The sequence below is a fragment of the Lepeophtheirus salmonis genome, chromosome 3 (genome assembly GCF_016086655.4).
Source record: "Lepeophtheirus salmonis chromosome 3, UVic_Lsal_1.4, whole genome shotgun sequence".
NCBI classification, from domain to species: domain Eukaryota; kingdom Metazoa; phylum Arthropoda; class Copepoda; order Siphonostomatoida; family Caligidae; genus Lepeophtheirus; species Lepeophtheirus salmonis.
In genome coordinates this window covers 29,322,495-29,343,182 of record NC_052133.2, presented here as the reverse complement: position 1 = coordinate 29,343,182, position 20,688 = coordinate 29,322,495, and the positions used below count along the sequence as shown (strand labels likewise).

At 30.3% G+C, this 20,688-nt stretch overlaps 2 long non-coding RNA genes across 3 annotated transcripts; one reads left to right on the top strand and one right to left on the bottom strand.

Annotated features, from left to right (window-relative positions):
• Window positions 1-791: 791 nt before the first annotated feature.
• On the bottom strand, window positions 792-2,292 carry LOC121115472 (uncharacterized). Its single transcript, XR_005863530.2, has 3 exons — window positions 1,898-2,292; window positions 1,731-1,838; window positions 792-1,674 (listed from the first exon to the last, which is right to left on the bottom strand). It is a non-coding gene; the product is annotated as an uncharacterized lncRNA (long non-coding RNA).
• A 4,055-nt stretch (window positions 2,293-6,347) lies between these two features.
• LOC121114866 (uncharacterized) lies at window positions 6,348-9,681 on the top strand. 2 transcript variants are annotated; one of them, XR_005863360.2, is made up of 6 exons: window positions 6,348-6,362; window positions 6,480-6,604; window positions 6,673-6,808; window positions 6,876-6,991; window positions 7,066-8,357; window positions 9,667-9,681. It is a non-coding gene; the product is annotated as an uncharacterized lncRNA (long non-coding RNA). The 2 variants fall into 2 exon arrangements; XR_005863361.2 differs by having other exon boundaries at window positions 6,352-6,366.
• The last annotated feature ends 11,007 nt before the right edge of the window (window positions 9,682-20,688 follow it).

The window sequence follows — 20,688 nt, the reverse complement described above, 5'->3', positions numbered from 1 at the left end:
TGCTATATACAATTGTGCACAGGATAGATATATCTCTACCGATGAGATCTAACTAATTATTAACAATAAAGTAAATGTAAAAATCATAAAAAAGTAATATTTATTGACTATGTAATATTGGAAAACCTAATTATCATACCCAAGTCTTAAAGCGAAGTCTGACTTGATGTATTCATCGTTAAATTGATTTTATAGATGAATATCCATACTCTTGTTATGAGATGAGGATAATGAGTGGCGTGTAATTCTAGACAGAGGACTAAAGGCACATTTATATAGACAAATCCGACAAACCATCTGTTTCTCATCCGGTAAGTATTTTCCAAATTCCTAGGCCTCCATTTTTTAGGTCTTCGCCTTTGAAGCGTTTTATTCTTCTCGAGCTCTACAAAGGTCCTTTCCATAGAGAAACAAATACGACAACGTCAACAGATGAAAATATATCAAGACTTTCTATTCATACAGTTTATGGATGTATAAATTCTATGTTAATCGGACAGAGCTCTCTGATCCCTTGTGCAATGGAAGAAAAGGTGGATGTTTTATAATTTTTTATCGTTAATTTTAAAGTATTTTTGAGTTAGATACTCTTGACTCATACTATGGTTCAATTTAACTAATATTTTTTTTCTTTATAGAATGTAAGTATTTAATACATATTGGTATGATAATATTCAGATGGTCCTTTTAAATTTATTTTCTATATTGATATCCGTATCAACTTATTGACAGTACGTCAAATATTTTGTCAGAAATGGAGAGAACCATTTTTGAACCTAAGAGTGGCGATGAGAATTTAAAAATAACAATCTTTAAATAATTATAAATATAATAATGTCAAAAATACAACTTACTGTTCATTCATATTGGGTATTCCTGAAAAAAGTTCACTCTCTCTCTTTTTCATATTTTACAAGTTGTCATACAAAAAATATTGAATAGAAGGAGATAATAATATATACATATATATATATATATTATTATAATTATACTTTGATAAATTATCAATTAAGGCATCTTATATTAAAAATCATTTTTTTGATGAGGGGAAAAAAATATATAAAAAATAATTTTTTATGGGGTCAAAATTTCGTCTTCCCATCTTTTGAAATTAAAAAAAAAACCTGCAAAATTAGACGGCATTAAACCTATTTTTGAAAAGGAAATAAGCATGTGCATCAAATACGCGCATAAGTTAACTAATTAAGTAATTATTATAAATCATTATGGTAAAAATAACGGAGAATTGCAAAGTTACATCGAAACATTTTCATATTAAATTAAGGGATGCCGGTAGAAAATCTATTTCTAACGTTCAAAGAATACAAATATAGTATCTGATTTCCTTGGGAGATTAGTTTTTAAAGTGGAAAACAATATCGGGTAAGCGCAACAGTTTATCCAATAAAACATTTCAAACTGCAATTCACACAGTTAAAGGATCGGCTGAAGACTTATCTCCTACATTTAAAACATGTTAAGTATATATTAGGCATAAAAATAAATTATGACCTCATTGAAAGGAGATTCGGATGGTACATAACATAACATAATATCGATTAATATTTATGTTCATAGATTGATTTCAAGAAATGGTGAGCTGATTTGCTGATTATAGAAATATTAAGAAGTTGATGTTTGAATCACATCCATATTTAATTAATCTCTTGGATTCTAAAATTGAAACAGTTTAAGATTAATTTAGTGATATACTAAAATTTAAAAAATACCACATTTCTTGACATCTTCATGGATAGATAATCATAATCTGGACACAGCTCAAAATGATCCAATGGCCTTTGAAAGTTAAACATTATGGCGTTGATGTTAATCCGGCTCTATTAATTATTATATTTAATAAGCAATTATAAATTATGATAATAATTGAAAAACGAACCTACAGAGGAGAATCGATGACTTGCCGATTTGTAAGTTTGCCCATTGTCAAATAAAAGAACGCTTTATAATTATTACTTGGCAAGAGGTTTATTTTAACAGTGAGGGACATTTGATTAGATGAACAAAACAAAATTGTTTGGAGGAAGAAAAATCCCCATCATCAAGCATGGTGTAGGAACATTATGATTATATATTGGGAGTGTTTCTTTGCGAAGGGGAGATGACAACTTCACCACATCGAAGGAAGGATGGACCATCCTCTGGGAAATCTTGGGTGATAGCCTCCTTACCTCAGGACAGGGAATTGAAAATGGATAACCTAAAACCAAGGACTCCTGTAAGCAGGATCGGGCACGTGCAAACATGAATTCAAATACAAGTGCAAAATATTACATAGGTATATTGAAAAAAACAACAACAATGCAACGTGTTTGGTTAGATAATAAGTAATAACTAATAACTATTAGTTACTTTGTGGACACCATCTTTATTGTGTTTTGTAATTCCAATCATGCCCACTAAATGTTGTGCTCCAGGGTGTAGAACGAGCTATGACAACGAGCCACAAAAGCCACAAGAATGTTCGGAAGATAGTATGCTTATAACTGTCCTTCTTTTATAGGTACTTCAAACCAGATGTAGTACCATCCCTATGGCAAACTCTCATACCAAATTTTGCCCACTTCAGGGATATTCACTTCAAATTACAACAGGGCCACAAATAAACCATCAAAGCATTGAACCCTACAAACCTGGAGAAGACCAATGTGAAATTGGCTGATGCTGTGTTTCACGAATCATCCATTGGAGCACTTAAGTACTACTCTAAAGATGACAACATACCAGAGTTTAAAGACACAGCCGAATTTTCAGAGTTTGTCAGAACTATGTGGAATATCCTAAACGTCAAGACACCTGGAGTTGGCTACGAAAAGAGAAATGAGCTTCGGGAACCAATATCTTAGAAGAACAAACTTGCCCTCTCTTTCTTGAGAGATTTTGTCGAATTTCTCATCGAGTGGCAAAACAGTAAAGCACCTGGCCTCACAACAGACACCTCCCTAGCAATAAAGCAGACGTGCCTTGCCGCAGCAGATCTGGCAGAGTATCTTCTCCTAGATGAAGACTTCTCCTATATGCTCCTCGGCATGTTCCAGTCTGATATCATCGAAAGAAGGTTCGGCTGGTACAGACAACTAAGTAGAGGTATCTACTACATCAGCGTGAGAATGATCCTGGAAGCAGAGAAAAAGTTTCGTATTCTGAATCTTGTCAAATTCTCAGGTAAATAAGATATTTGTTGATAGTAAGTTTCTTTATTAGTATTACTTATTTTTACAATATAATATCATTACAATGTTTTACTTTTTTAAATTTTCAGGTATGACCACTTCAGAAATTAAAGCTCTGCTGGATGAAGACCTGGTAAAAGCTGAGCTCATTTTGACTAATTTGCAGGAACTAGCTTCCACGAGAGAAAGTAATACTCTCTACTTTGTTGCCGGTTATATTGTGTTTTTTTTAAAAGAAGATCAGCTGTACATCATGCCAAGAGTTAATGGTCATCAGAGACACATCTCCGGAGTCAATAACCTTCGATAACCCAACCAATCAGCATGTAGACCTGAAAAAATTCATCGACATAATGAGCAAAGGGGGGTTCTCGATTCCATCCGACCTTCTCTACCTCTCCTGTCTTTATGCTTACTCCATATTCTCTTACATTACAGCTACTCCTGAAGAGAAAGACAGTTTACTTGGCACCCCAAATCCTAGAGCTTCATTTGTTGCCACATTCATTGACAGGATGCAGGACAGTTTAAAATCTGAAATTATCATCGTTGTGGGAGTAAAATGCGAGGAAGGATAGTCCTAGTCAGCTTTTCTTCAAAGAATTTCATTCGCTTTGTTTAATGTCATGGGTAATAATTTAAGTGCTTAACTGAATGATGACATCCGATTTTTAACAAAAAAAGAGAATGACAGCTAAGAATTCAGAAGCTAATAGAAAAAAAGCTAAATTTGAATCAAAATTCATTGAAAATCTTTATAAGTGGGCAAACTTACAAAATCGACAATCATAGCTAATTTTAGAAACAGATTCCAAAACTTTACAATAAGAATATGGTCCCCTTTAATCTCACTACCTCTACGACATGTGTTACTTCTCAAATTGAATGATGAACCGTTTCATTCTCCTTCGTCTCCTTCAGTCTTGTGTTTCTTGAAGACTTTTAAGTTGTTGATGTGATGGGAGGTTTTGGAGTGGCGGATTACTTTCCATAAAGAACGAGATGGGCACAAGAAATCCCAAAAACGGCAAGATATACTTTTATCTTCTAAATCATAATTCCATACATCAGTACCTCCGTTGCTAGAAACCCATGAAAAAAGGCATGTTTTCTTCGGCATGATGATGATGCACGTGGCTATGAGAGAGCAGTAAGGGGAAGTTGCTTTGCTGATGATTAGTACAATACTGAGGAAAATTTATTTAAAAAGTGCAAGGGTACCAACGTGTTATATTCCTTTTTTTATATAATCTCTTTCAACCAATCAAATTCGTTCTTTTTCAACGATTCCCAAACCCTACTAGCATGTCATTTTTGATGATAAATTCTACTTGGTAAAGTCATATGAATTTTGTACAATTATAAAATTACTAGTAAAGGGTTACCCGGCGTAGCTCGGCCTAAGGAGGGAGAGGGAAATCACATTGAGAATGGTCAAATTAATTGAGAAAATTAAAAAAAAAATATTCAAAAAATACTTTTATATATTAATAATTATAATATGAATGTTTCGTTGCTGTCGAAAAAGATCCTGATAATTCTAATTCTCTTTTTGTTTTTCACCCTATATCAATCCGGTTAAGTAAGTTAAACCACAAAGTATCATCAAAGAAACTACTCCCTCCTACCCCCCCCCAAAAAAACAACTCTTATTATTGCCTCTTGTAACCTTAGTAGTATTAATTTAAGGCTGATAATTTTGGTAAGAATAGAAAAGCGTGCGAGGAGAAGAGAAGAAATACGCATGGCATCATTGATTGAATAATATAACTAAAATATTCTTCTATAAAAAACGTTATCGTTCCCGCCATTGTTATTCAATATTAATATATAATAGTCGATAGCGAACTGAATAAAATGCCTAAAATAACGTCGCCTTCTGTCTGGATTTCTGAAAATGGAGGGCCAGGAATTTGGAAAATACTTACCGGATGAGAAACAGATGGTTTGTCAAATTTGTCGATTTATAATATCGCCGGGCATTACTACATAATTAGCTTTTGCTCTAAATCTTTACGATGGATTTATTTCTAACATTTTTTTTATTAGTATATTTATTGTCTAATTTTATGATTTTGACATTTACTTTATTATTAATAATTAGTTAGATCTCATCGGTAGAGATATGTCTATCCTGTGTACAATTGTATATAGCAACTTCCACATGAAGAAGAGGGGTGATTATCTTTTTGATTAAACTCCACGTCTCGCTTGTGTCTTGCAACCTAAAGTTATGACATATTTAACTGGATTCCGATGTCAGAACAAGAAAATATTATTTGGATCAATCTATTATTTCAATATTCTGTATATATAATTTATTGTTATTAGGTATATGATTCCAATTGTTCAATTTTGTATATTTAACATAAATGTATGATGGTATATTTTTTATTATGTAGATTATATTTAATTAAAGCCTTCTTTTTTAAACTTGGAACAATGAATTCAAACGGGTTCTTTACCGGTGTACTTAAACTGAGGGAAAAGAGGAAGAAGGAACACAAATAAATAATTTTGAATGAACATAGACATAGTAAGTGTTATTTATACTCCGTTTCCGTTATACAATTTCTTATTGATCCCTCGTAGTCGTGGTACATATATCAGCCATTTTATTATTTCTATGAATACATTTTGGTTATCCTTTAGAAATAAAAATGTATAGCTACGCTTTTAATAAAATATTACTAAGTGATTCTGTAAAGTATGGACTTAAATATTATCTAGGATTGTAACATAATGAATATACCTATATGTAATTTGTTTTTAAAATTGTGGAGAAATAATATTACAATGATAGTTTGGGAGTACTTAAGAAAAGAGAACAGTTGGTATGATTGAATTATTTGGCTAGCTGCAAGATGATTTTGGGCTTTTTCTGTTTATTTTTGGAGGAAAGGCTGAGTGATACAATAAAGGCAACGACATGAGTATAGAGTAATTACTGATATCCTCTACAAAAATAATTCTTGCAACTAAATAAATTTGGACTCTAATTTGATCTTGTGCCTGTTGTTTCATCGCTTGGTTGTAGGTTTGTGGCCTCGGGCAAAACTTTGGATAACAATAAAAGAGGAATGAATAAATGAGTACCGTTCAAAAACTTTTTGGGTTCAGGCTCTCTAGAATGAACGGAAAGCATGAATGTCGCCCGTTTTTCAAAAATATGTAGGTAAAATATTATAATTTATTTCGCCTCCGTAGGTGGTCAATTGTAGTTTCCTAAGCTAAGACAAATCGCTCCAAAAAGCCATGTGTAGAACTAATTGGCTTAACTCTACTTAGGTAAAAAATGTTGGATTTTAAAATAGACATTGTACAATACGGATATGTAAAAAGATGCAGTAGTATCTATCAAAACAGTCTACATGGGTAGTTGGAAATGAAGGAAGAGTAATTTCTTGAAAAGGGTAAGGAAAAGCCGGAAAAATATTTGTTCATGCTTGCTTTCATTTTTGTGTTCTTTTTTAATTTGAAGCATACTACATTATTTCTACACGATTTGTTGCCAGAAATAAGCGTGTGTTCCACATACTACTGGCTTGCTAGTTGGATAAAAAACAAAGTTCGTCCATACGATTCCAACTCTTTCCTTCATTCCTACTTTAAGAAATGTAAGTAGCAGACCTTCCTTATAATTACTATAAATCCTCATTCATTTTAATAAATATTCATTCACAGATACAATATGAAGTGGTGGTGTTTGATTTTGGGCCTTGCTTTCCTTCAAGTCGCCGTTTTCTTTGAAAACGTAGAGGCCTCCAAGGATACTGATGGAGATGGTATTCCTGACTCTGGTAAGTAGTAATTATATGATATATTCATACGATGTCATGCTTTACAATAATGTTCTATAATTTATCAATCATAGAGGATGAAGATGATGACAATGACGGAATCCCTGATATTGAAGACAATGATGACGATGGTGATGGAATACTCGACGAGGACGATGACGATCATCATGATGAGATATGATAGGAATGGGCAATGATTTGATGCCATTCCCTACTATATCTTTATTTATTCATTAAAAATTTATTATTATCCATATAAATTTATACATTATAGTATTTAAAGATGCTTCTTTATATGGTATAATTTTGCAAAATCTACGTAATTAATATATATTTTATACCCCAAAATGCAATCATCCCTAATTTAATAATTATTACTACATTTGTGTATGTAATATTAATTAATAAACCTTGTATTACTGAACTCTTAAATGTCTTTGCATACTTAATTGGACATGTATCCATATAAATATATATTTCTTTATAATACATTCCTTTATTTAACAACCAATGCAATTAAATAAAAGGATTTTCTCCTAAACTAAACGTCCGATTTTGATAAAAACTAATGCCAAATAAAAGTTGAATCAAAATTAAATTATTTTTAGTCAATATAATCGCATTTTGGGTCAATAAAGGCCTCTACTCAACTTCCGAAACAGGAGAAGGTCTTGATGACAGTCTCCTTTGGCAGATTCTGGAATTCCCCACAGATCTTAAACACTTTGTGTTGCAGGAAGATCTGTTGGTGTGTTGCTCAACTGCTACCCACACAAAGAAGCCCACGGAGTTGAGATTCGGTGAGTTAGGAGACCAAACACTGGATTCAACAAAATGAAAAAAAGATCTTTCAACCAAGTCACCGTTTTCTTTGAAGTTGAGCTCTTTGCATCTTGTCCGACTTGTGTGGCAAATCACCTGCCACACACTTCCTTATTAGTCTTTCAGAACAATTGAGATGGTAATTACCCTCAACAATTTGGAGGGCCCATTATCAATGATTTAAAAAAAAATTGAAATGCAATAATTGATTCTTCTGATAGTCTGACCTCATCTTGTGATATCACGCTTTATTGTTTATTCATAATCACCTCCAGACTCTTTCATCTCCTTCCTGACTCTCCAGACAAAGGATCTGTCCAGATATAAGGATCACAATAAAGACACTCATCCTTTTCCTCGATTGTTTAATAAATTCATTGTTGATTGATGCCATTTTTTTAATGGACGCCAAACACTTCTGTTATACGCTCAAAGTTCGTTTTTAAACAACGGCCTTACGTTGCACATAATACTACGAAATCATATATCTCAACTATTTTCAATAGATACGTACAAATCATCTGCTATTTATCTACCCAATAATGTAAGTACGGGGCTGTGCCTCTTCCTCAAAAAGATGCATGTATTCATAGACATATAAAAAAAAATATTTTTTTAGATTTTGATGTTGCTGCATTTTAATCATGGTTTAAAATGTGAGAAGCTCCAAAATCATTTTTTGTATCATCTAAATGTATCCTCATCAAACTTAAAGATTTTCAAAGATGTAACTTTTAATGATTTTGTGTAGTTTTTGGACAAAAAGTACAGATGAAACCTGCGATTGAATGTCAAAAAAGACATTAAAATAAAATATGATATTTTTTGAATAATATTTTTTACTTAGTATTTTATTATCTAAATATTGAGATTACCCACAAAAGTAAAATATTTTTCTAAGAATGCATTTATAAAGATACATTGAAATTAAACACAAATAATTGTAACATGATCATTCTTAAATATATTCTTCTCTTTTAAATTTTGATAGGTAATGGAATTATTTTTTTATTAAATAATATTTTAAATATCAAAACAAAGAAAGTGCATTTTTCTTTTGTTTAATAAAAATAAAATGTCATCCTACTGTTGGCGAACTTCTTTTAAAAATCTGTAGAACATGCTTCTATAGAAATGGTCATTTGTAAAATACAAAATGAAGTCGTAGTGTAAAAAATATTAAGATCTGAATTAAAGACTAAACGAATTTTCAATAATTATGAAAACATGGATTAATTACAATATTATATGAATTATAATTCATATAATATTGTAATTAATAGCACAATTTTTTTGATTTAATTTTATACACTTCCAAACAAAGTTATATATATATATATATAAATGAAAAATTTTAGTGAATATATATTTTTCTTAGAAAACTCGAACTTTTTGTAAAATAATACTATATTTTTGATAAATAACAACTTTTTAAAGGTGAATAATTTTTATCTTAATTTTTTTTTTAAAGAATAAAAACTAAATTTAAGAATAATCAAGTTTATATTATTTGTGTGTATGTTCACCTTTAAAGTATTTGGACAGCTTTTCCTTCGATATTTAGTCTGAAACTGTTGACGGAAGTAATATTCTAATCAATCATTGTTATTTTTTATTTTTGGGGAAAAATGTATTAATATTTTCAAAAGATTATATATTTACCTCCATCTTTTGTTTATTAATAATTTTTTCAAATACCACTTTAAAAATCAGAATGATATACCTTTTACATTATTTTTGTGTCCCAAACTGAAATGTACATGTCATACATTCTGAATCTATGTATCCAGTAGATATGTATAAAATCTTTATCCCCGTTGATCTAACAATTACTTTTATTTGATATACTACAGATAATCAGTACCCGGGATTCAATATGAAATGCCATTATGTTAAAAAAAAAAAGAAACCAAAAATTAACGTGGTCACCATTACAATTTGAAGAATCCTATGGAGGAGAGGAGCTTAGCTGTCATGACGTTTGATTAAATTAGCTGTGATCAGCTATGAGATGAAGGAAATAAACACAATCAGGAATTACAACGTATTCGATTCTCGATTCTACTCCGAGTCCAAGAAGGACTTACACGTATAACTCCACAACAAATCCTCAGAGTTACTCTTCGTCTTTTACACACTACTGATTATTTTATACTTATTATTCTTTCTTCAAGAATAATAATGACAGCTTCGGTAAATAAAAAAATATGTTCATTTAGCAGTCCCAAAAAGTCACAATCTTCAAATTATATATTTTTAACCTCTGGTCATTCATATGTACTTCCTTATTTTATAATTGAGTGTGTGTCAGAGGACTTTGGTCCATATAATAAAGAAGACGACATGTACTTTAAATCCCGTCTACCTCATTTATCCTCTTCCATGGCCAAACCACCCGAGTGGGGACGAGTCTGAATTATTAACTTTTTTACTTTATAATGTATGACACTACAATACTCCCAGAAACATAATTTAAATTTGATTCAACTAAAACTGCAGAATTAAACTATATAAATTATAGTGCTTAATAACCAGTTTTTTCTTTTTTTTCTTCAATGTGGTCTTAATACCTGTGAATACTAAGGAATGGCATAACCATATCATTAACAATAATTAAATTGCTATATCTAAAATTAAAAAAAAAAATGAACTGTATTTATAAAATGGCAACAAAATAACTAAATCGAGTCCTGAGTAAGTATGAATTTTGCAATGCAAGTTGCAAGTCATAAAAGAGAACCTCAACTCAAAACCTAGTCAATTTTATTGATCTTTAACACGAGTCTGTTTGAAAGCGAAGAATTTAATACTTGAAATTTCCTTTTTGAAAAATATTACCAAACAATTTAATCTTCTGTGGACTTTTAAAATTTCATTTTTTGTCAATCGCTATGGATTTTGAATTTTTTTGTAGTAAAATTTTAGATTTATTTAAAAAAAAAGAAAATCCAAAAACTAAGGCCTCCCCACAAAATATAGGCTCTGGAGGCGCTCCTGATTGTACATATAATGGCTAGGAATATTCGTGTTAATTTTCGTTCACACCACGCGGAAGCTGAGGTTGAGTAAATGTATTTATATCTTTCTCATTTCCTTTCTCTTAATGCACATGTGAGGAACTACATATGTGCAGTATGCACATGTCACTTATAACAACGAAGAGAATATACAAAGTATTTAAAGAAACAACTACATACATTTGTGGAATATTTGTGATACTATAATGTTTCTATTCTTGAGTGTAATTTTAAAATCCAGTTTTTTGGGGGCCTCATTTATTTAATTCTTCCGCAATGCCCCCATGATTATTTCGTTCAATAGAGTGTTTTCACTCACATCCTAAATTGCATCATAATTGAGTGCTCATTGTTGGTATTTTTACTACATAAAATAGACATATTTATAATACATCTTGTTAAAAATGTATCAAATTGCTTGAAGAATGAAAAAAAGACTTAATAAACTTGCATCATGAGCGTCCACAGGGGGGCGGAGGGCTTGTAGCCCCACCCCCAATTAAGGAATGTTTCCTTTTTACTAAATAATATAAATATGTTAATTTTTTGTTCCAAAAAGTTTCATTTTTCAAATTTTTTTCCTACAAATGTAATTATTTGTGAATAGCTATGGGTTTTTGAAATTTAAAAAAGGTGATATTTAACTTTTTTTTTTTAAATTTGACATTTTAAATTTTATTTTTTAAATTTTTATTTTTTTAGGAATACCAATGGATTTTGAAATTTTTTCCAAAAAATTTAATTATCTGTGAATAGCTAAAATTAAAATCAAAAGTAATATGTACTAAAAATCCCTACACATGGCTTGAATTGCACAATAATTTTTATTTTTTCGGATTGATTAGGGACGAGAAAGGTAGGATAAGTGAAGAAAAATGTATTATTGGTCCAAGTATATTGGTTAATTTATTATCTTAAATATGGAATTACGATTGAATAACTATGTAATAAATAACAACACATTTTTATACATTTTAGGGTCTAATATGTAGTAAAACTAGACATGAGAGAGATATTTTTTTTTTTTTTTTTGAGAAAATTATTTGTTTCATTTATTTCATTGATTCAGCCACTAAAAAGGTCATAGATGACAGAGCGTGACACCAATGAGGGTTAAGTACCTTGGGGTGCATTATTTGCCATTTGGAGTCAGCTATACCAACATATTTGACCAGTTGAGAGATTGAATATGAAACTTTGAGGCCAGTAAGCTCAGTGTCTTTCACAGATACATAGGTCTAAGGGATCATCTCATCCCTAGTCTCTAAACTACCCACCCACTTACGCATGATGCAAGTTTACTGCTATGAAGGGGTGTGCCCTCCTGAAAAGGAGATTAGTAAAAGAGCCTTCCACGATACTCCAAAAGAGTTTTACCATGCTTGGGTGGCCGGTGGGGTGTTGGGACTGAAAGAGCTTCTCATCTCCAGTCGGAACCAAGCAACTAGTAGAGCTCGGGCACTATGAGACAGCAAAGGTAAAACCATCATAAAGGTCTGCAGATATAATAGACTTATTTTGGAGTTAAATAATGCCCAGATTATCATGCTCCTTCAGTGACCAGCCCCCTAAGTTGTATAGAAAGGCTATTAATTCCAAAGTATATACTTAGAGACTAGAGTCAAGTCAGCAAGGAAATCAAAACTTATCTTTCTTGCTGATATCGTATATGAATTTTTCAGACAAAGAATTTTCCTTGCTGTGCAAATAATGGCCATTGTGTCTGACGCGTGTGAACTTGTGGATCAAGAAAAAGAGAAAAGAGTACGGAACGGACGAGTTTAAAAAATCAATCATTACGCATCTTGAACTCGCTGACAAGTAGGAACTAAATGATATAATTATAACACCTGTAGTAATAAATTGAAAGGGGATAACGTCGAAACAGGCCTATAGTAACGTAAATAAGGCTCTGGGATTCCTCCAATGTTCATAAAATAGATTCAATTAAGAGTCCTAACAACCATGCATGATCTAAACAGAATAGATTATAATATTATGCCAGGGTTTTAAAATAACTGATTTACATACATGTAGTTCACCTTCCTTTTCCCTCAATCCACAAAAGGGAAAAAAGGGAATTCGGCGAACAAGCAACATATCATATTAAGTTATATTAAAATTACAAAATATTGCTTCTTTTTTATTTTATTTCTATATGTTCTGTTTTAAAGTGAATTTATGTATTCTTAAGCGTGGGTTTTATTCATTTTAGCTCACATCCAGTACACTAGTGTAAATTTGTTGGGGGAAGATAAATAACAGCAAATTTTAACAGAGTTTTGGAAATAAAATTTTAAAGCTAGACTTTTATAAAGCTTACATATCTATACATGGTATTTTAACACAAACTTGCCATACCCAAAAGTGGTTTTTTATTTTATTTAGCCTCCTTATGAACAAATCAGTGTGAATTCGCACTAGCAGTCATAGGAGCGCACCAACTCACATGTTTTTATTTTTCTTCAACTATTTAAGTACTATTTAGTCTAAAAACATAGAGTGTTATATTATTCTTCAGTCAGTAGTCCACTCCCCAATACATAGTATAGGAAAAATGTGTGAATGGTTAATTTTAATTAATTATTTAAAAAATAAATACTTGTTCTAAGTTAGTTATTTACTAACCCAATATTTTTAACCTCTAATTAAATACTGGGAGGCATTTGGTTTAAATAATTGAAGTATGGAAAAGTTTCCAGAACTTTAGAAAATGGAGAAATTATACGTTTTCAAACATTCACCAAGGGTATTAATTAGATGGCTATCTGACGCTTAATAACATGATGAGCAAGTCGGAGCCAATGCCTTTTTAAATTATTTTTAATATTAAACTATTCTAACAAATTCTTTCTGATTATCCCTTTGATATATTTTACTTTAATGTACATTGTTTTTTTTATATTTTATATTACATATACATATATGTCTCAACTTTTTTTAAATTTTCATAAATAGATGTAAATATTTATACTAGAACAGAATATACAAAGGGAGGCAGAGCACAATTATCTGTGGAGAACATGGTCCACAAGAGATCCCTGCTTAGAGAACCAAAAAAAAAAAAAAAAAAAAATGATTAAAAGACCTAGATAAGTCCCCATCTCGAAAAGGACAAAAAAATCCAAAACCGAACCCTCCTAGCACCCTAGGGATAGCCCATTCCCAACAGAACAGAAAGCCGTATTTTTCCAAGTTTTAAGTATCTACCTTCTTTTTTTAAATACATAACTTCTCAACTTATTCCTTAAAACGGTTTCGTGACTACAAAATTATTTTTAGATCTTGCAACAAATAAATGAGGGAACTTTTATTAATTAATTAAATATGTTAAAGGATTTCAAATATTTTAGATCTATTTTTATTCTACAAAAATTCCGACTAATTTGTATTTACCTTCGAACTAACTATAGGTTCCGTGTCAGTTCAGATCTTAGACCTAAATATTCGAGTACCCCAACATTTGAATCCAGATCTAAAACCTAATTTAGAAGCTTTCTTGTCTAAAATTTATGAGCACTTTATCCAAAGTTTGGACCTAAACGGAATAGAATCCAGATTTAGATTACATTTTTACTGATGCAAAAAACAATGTTACAAACAAATTATAAGAATGTAATTATTAGAATTATTCTTATATTTAATAACATTGAACACGCCTTTATCTTTATTGTATCAATCAACCTCTCTTCAAAAAGAAAAAGATCTAAAATCAGTTGGCATTTAACCTTCTTTCAAACTTTGGAATGATTATTTAATAATAGTTCACAGCTTAGTGAGAAATAATTCGTGTCTAACTAATCAATTTTAATTACACTGATTCGAGGAAAAGAAGAATAAACATTGACAGCTGCCAATATAATTTATCAAGTGATCCAATGTTTATGGAGCTGTTGCTCCAATCACTAATTACGATAAATAGATTTCCAACTTTCGATAGAGTTCGAATTTTTTTTTATAAATAGGAGTAAGTATTACGCAACATTCAGGGTCATCCGTCGGGGGTGGGCTGGAGGGACTGCAGCCCACCTCAAACAGAGGAAATTTTGCTTTTTACAAGAAAAGTTAATATTTGAATTTTTTTTTTAAAAGATTTATTATTAGAATTCTATTTTATAATTTTTTTTGTGAATATCTGTGGACTTTAGAAATTAAAAAAAAAAAAAAAAAAATAATAATAATCCAAGCCCCCCACCCCAAATATATATATATTGTCCTGTGGACACTCCTGATACTATTACTTTTAATATCCAGAAAATCCCTTGGATCTTTTTTATGTTCCGAAAAAGTTCGAGTACCCGAAGCCTATTATAGTCTTTGATCTCGGATCTTTTTAGGTAATACAAGTTTACTTATACCGTACCCCAGTACTTTGGATTAGGATCCAAAGTACTGTCTTATCTCTTTTTCGATCATGAAGCATAAGTGGTTGATGTAGGAAATTAAGTGAAATGAAAGTTGATACATTATGGTGTATTTGGGTATTTTTAAAAATATAATTCCTGAAAAACTGAGAGAAATATTTCCCAAATAATATTTTAACCTTCAAATTTATATAGAATATCATAATATAGTTCCCCTGGACTCCTTTTTGAAAGATCAGATTGAAGCGTCCTCTAGTTCTATAACATAATCAGCCTAATTATATTGAAATTAAATACTACAAAGAAAAAACATTGTTTAGGAAGCAGACATATTATTTAAATTTGATGCAAAATAAATTACGTTGTATGAACTCGTATTGTAGTGCATGTTACTACTCTGTGATAATTTTTTACTTTTAAAGAAAGTCGAGTGTTTTCATTTTGATTTTTATACTTTTTGCAATTGTATGATCATAAATTTCAAGGACAGGTTTACAATTATAATACCTAGGAAAAATATATAATATAATATACAATTTGAACACAATCTTATGCCAAGTACAAATTATGCATAGATATGTATGTATTAGTATTAATTAGGGTGTCTCTCCCAGGATTCCGCTTTCCCGGGATTTTACACCTACGGGAAATCTTGCTTTAATTTTTTTAATATGACTAATTAAATTAAATGATAAATACAAATTAAATTAAAAATCACTCTGTTTAAAGTTTTAACGATTTATGTTTTACAAATTATGTTGTAATAATGGTAATTATGGCCAAAAAAATCACCCAGATGTTTTGATTGACGGAACTAATCCGCAACAATAATTTTATACGTTCCTGGTTGCCTTTGTATTCTAAACTTATATTGATAGTCATGAAAATCGTTTGAGCATGTCAAAAAAAAAAGAAGCTGAAATTCAAGATGGTTTTGAAGAATGTCTTGTAGGAGAGCAGTTTAGCTGTAATTACTTTTCATCAGATCATCTAAAATCAGCTGTGACAAGGAAGGAGGAGGGGAAGGAAATGAAAAACAACAACATTGCCAGCCATTACTCCAATGTCTACACTCAATTCTACTCTGAGTCCATTACGTACTTACAATTATAACTCTGCAACAGATCCTCAGAGTTACTCTCCGACTTGAGAGTACATAAGAATGTTCAATCAGGTTTCGAATATAATTGTAAGTAATAGAAAAGGAAGTTCACTACTAAGGAGTTAAATAATTATGCGTAACAGCTAACAAAAAAGTAATCATTCTTCGGATTACCAAAAAAACGGTCCCCCTAAAAAATACAGGCGATTTACATAAATATATATCGATATATAAAAGAAATAAATATATAATAACAGTTTGATACTTATCAAAAGAAAATATGGTGTAGGAATCAACTTAAAAAACTCACACATATATAATTATTCATATGAAGGGTAAATTATTTGAAAGCTGTTTCATATCTGTTTAAAAACATCGTTTTAAGGCAGTTAGAGATCTGATATTTTAGATGTTCGATATTTTTATAAAAAGAGTTACATGGATTCTAGTGAGGCGCAAATGAATTTTATACAACCTCCAGCTCCACTCAAAAATTTATCTCATTTATGAGTTACTATTTGAGTTTTTTTTGCGGGTCAGATCGGGTTACAGAACATAAAAAGTGGGGATAAAAACAACCTGTCAGGGGCGTCTGCAGAATTATATATTTTTTTGGGCAGGGGCTTGGTTTTTAGAATTTAAAAAAAAAAAAATTACAAAATTAAATTTTTTGAAATTATTTCTTGAAAAATCCAGAGACGTTCTTAAAAAAAGTCAAAAATTAAATATTTTAATTAAAGAAATTTAAAAATCCATCGCTATTCTCAAATAATTACATTTTTTGGAATTATTTAAAAAAATCCACAGTTGTTCATAAAAAATTAATTTTTTTTGTAAAAAACTTGAAAAAATTAAATTTTTTTGTAAAAAACTTGAAAAAATTAAATCTTTTTGTAAAAAACTTGAAAAAATTAAATTTTTTAGAAAATAATTCATATATCCATAACTATTCTTTGGAATTTTTTTTCATAAATCCACAGCTGTTAATAAAAAATTAGAGAAATTAAACTTCTTGAAAAAAAAAAAAATCAAATATTAAATTTTCTAGTAAATAGAAAAAAATTACTAATTTGATAGGGGCTATAGCCCCTCCAGCATATAACCTGCGGACGCCTCTACGTTTGATAAGGATAAAATGAAGAAATTAAGAATTGATTATATGTTAATAGTACTAATCGGTGCTTAAAAATTATTTATAAAACACTATTTATTATTAACTAACGGGATCCCCAAATTTGAAAATAAATAATTCCCGGAAAATGAGTAATCCTAGTTCGAACAAGGCATATCTTTATTTCTGAACTTAATCCATGCATAAGAACATACATTTTTTTTTCAAACAAACTTTTCAGAAGAATTACGCAAATTTTCCTAAGAGAAAGGTTAAATTTGACACTTTAAGTAAAATAAATTAAAATGCGCATTTTTTTTTACATAAAACAAATTGTTTTCTTTATTTAATTATACCTGTGACTACAAATATGTACATTGCTCATATATTTTAATGTTGAGACTTGGCCTGAGACCGATTCTTTTTCAGTTCGATCTTACGCAATTTTTTAAATGTAGGTCCCTATTTCGGTCCAGATAGCAGTCTCAGATCTTAGACCGAAATTGAATCGTTTTAGATTTTGTGGATTGATTTCTTCGGTCTCTATCTATGAACGAATTTTATCGCCTACTCGCCTGATTTATGAGTTGTAAAAGTATGATTTCATATGCACCAAGTTACTTTTATTGTATCTCACAACCTTTCCTCCGAAAAGAAAAAAAAAGGGCTCAATATCACTTGATCGTTTATTTAGCCTATTCTACCGAATTGGAATTCGAGAGTCGCTATTCAATAATTGTTAGGAATTGTTCACGAATGGCTAATAGCTAATTGAAGTTCAACCAGTCAATAACGTTCAGAATATAGAAAGTGGGGGAAAGATGCAGAATTATCAATAGCTGAGAACAAAACACTATGTAAACTTTTGTGCTAGGGAAGTGTGTATGACATTATTATGGTGATGTACACCATTTTGAAACACACGCGATTCATCTACAGTTATTTATATAATCGGTATTGATCAATTTTTAAATGAGACCCATTTTTTCCCCTGACCGATCTAGACCGAAATTTTCATTAAGACCGGGCCACACTGAACTTTTAAAAAGGGGCAAATTAAGGTGGATACAATGATGTGCGTACAGTATATTTTTAATGCAAATCTTTTGCTTTTTTATTGTTATTTTCAGGCATACTTAACAATAACTGTCCCTAGAAGTTACCTAGAGCTATTAACACAATCTCTCATTTTTCTTAATTTTGTAGCTTAAATGAAGGTGAAAAGAAAAAGAGGGATTGAGGAAATATCTAACTTTTCTCATTTATAAACTTATTTTATTGCCTTATAGAAAGAAAAAGTTATGTTGCCACACCGTGTAGATGGAGTGGCGTCCGTAGGCGGTCAGCTATAGGAGTGCCCCAAAAAAGGAAGTTTTGCTTTTTACTTGAAAATGTAATATGTATATTAATATAATCTATGAAATTTGATCAGAAAATAATTCAATCAAATGTAAAACCGGAAAGATGTTTGATCTAAGGGATATGAATTTTTGTCAGATGATAGTTGATACACTCGGAACATGTCTAGCTTTTTCTAAATTAAAAATATCTCATAATTTTAATAATACTTGAACCTTCAAATAACTATATAGTTATTTGAAATGTAGGAAATTTTTATTTATAGAGTAGAAAAACGTCATAAACGATCCACTTTATGAAATAAGCTGAGATACATTATATTTTATATTATCCTTTCTGCTGCTTTCTTTTATTTTCATCAGTTGATATGATTTAAATCAGCTGACTCTACGTATGATGAACTCAAAAAGGATTTGGATTTAAATATTAATTTATATATAAATCTATGACCTTTGTTTAGAATTAGTGTCGTTTCATACTCAGTCATTCTCTAAATAATCACTAATTGTTGTCATGCAGAAAAATACAAAAGGTCAGCCATCAAATGTTTTTCAATGTTTCCCAATGATAAAAAACAAAACAAAAAAACACGAGGAGAAGGCGGGAGGAATACATATGGGTCTACTCAATTAATACCTTTGTTAATATCAGCTACAAGTATATGATTTTTGGGAGGAAAAATGAATTACTGTATTAAAGAGGAGAATAGTGTAGGATTAGAGTAGAAAAAATATCATTACTATATTTTAATTCATATATATTTATTTTATTACCCATTTTTAAAACAATTTACACCAAAAATAGGCGATAATTCTTAATTCAGAGTGAGAAGATAAGACCTACCATTTTTCCTTTTCTAATTTATAAACTAAGTTTTTTCCTATCACATGTCAACTCTAATTATAACATAATAGGCAGCTGGCTAAAAAAAACTACTTTAATCATATGTCGCGCTCCCACCCTCTCTCCCTCTTTTCAGTATGTTCAGGCCTATACTGACAATAAGGATAAAGTATAAATGAAGTAATGAGCGCACGCAATATTTCCTAAAACGACAAAATTATTAAAAAAATTATTTTCTTTTTGTCTGATGTAAAAGAAGTGTTATAAAAAAAAAATATTAGAATGAGTTTTACAAATATCTGGAGTAGAACAAGGTTTAGTAACTCAACCTCTGTAGGGGGAATGTGTATTTTTTATGCTTAAAAATTCAATGACCAAAACTTTGTACCATATAATTCCCTTGTTATTTTATCAGCATTAGATAATCTATGTTAACTCACGAGCTACAATTAATATATTTTCCACAAAGACAACACTATAAAGTATAGATGATTCATTGAAAAAAACTACCTTAGAGTAAGTAGTTCAACCTGCAAGTGCTTTAACATTTAAAGAAAAAGTAAATTATAAAAAAAATGCTAAAAATGAAGTTTAGATTGAACGTTTTATCCGTTAAAGTTAGGAGTCCTATTTTTTCTCTATATTAAAGATTTACTCTATATATATATTGCCAAAAGGGGATTGCTAAATTTAATAAATAAAATGTTCAATCTAAACTTCATTTTTAGTATTTTTTTATAATTGGCTAGTCGAATAATGTTAAAAGTAATATTTGTATCATGGCAAGGTTAAAACACTTGCTCTAAGCAAGTTTTATTTTAATCAATTTTTTTTATATTTCAGTTCAAAAATGTTGTCATTGTGGAAGAGATATTGTAATTGTAACACGTGATTTAATATAGATTCTATAATTTTAATAAATTAACAAGGAAGTGATAGTGTACAAACTTATTTAAGTTTTGCCATTTGATTTTTAACTATAAAAAATATATTTCTCCCTAGATGAGGTTGAGTGACGGAGCCTTGTTTTACTCCAGATATTAATAGAACTCATTGACTATTATCAACGATTATTTATA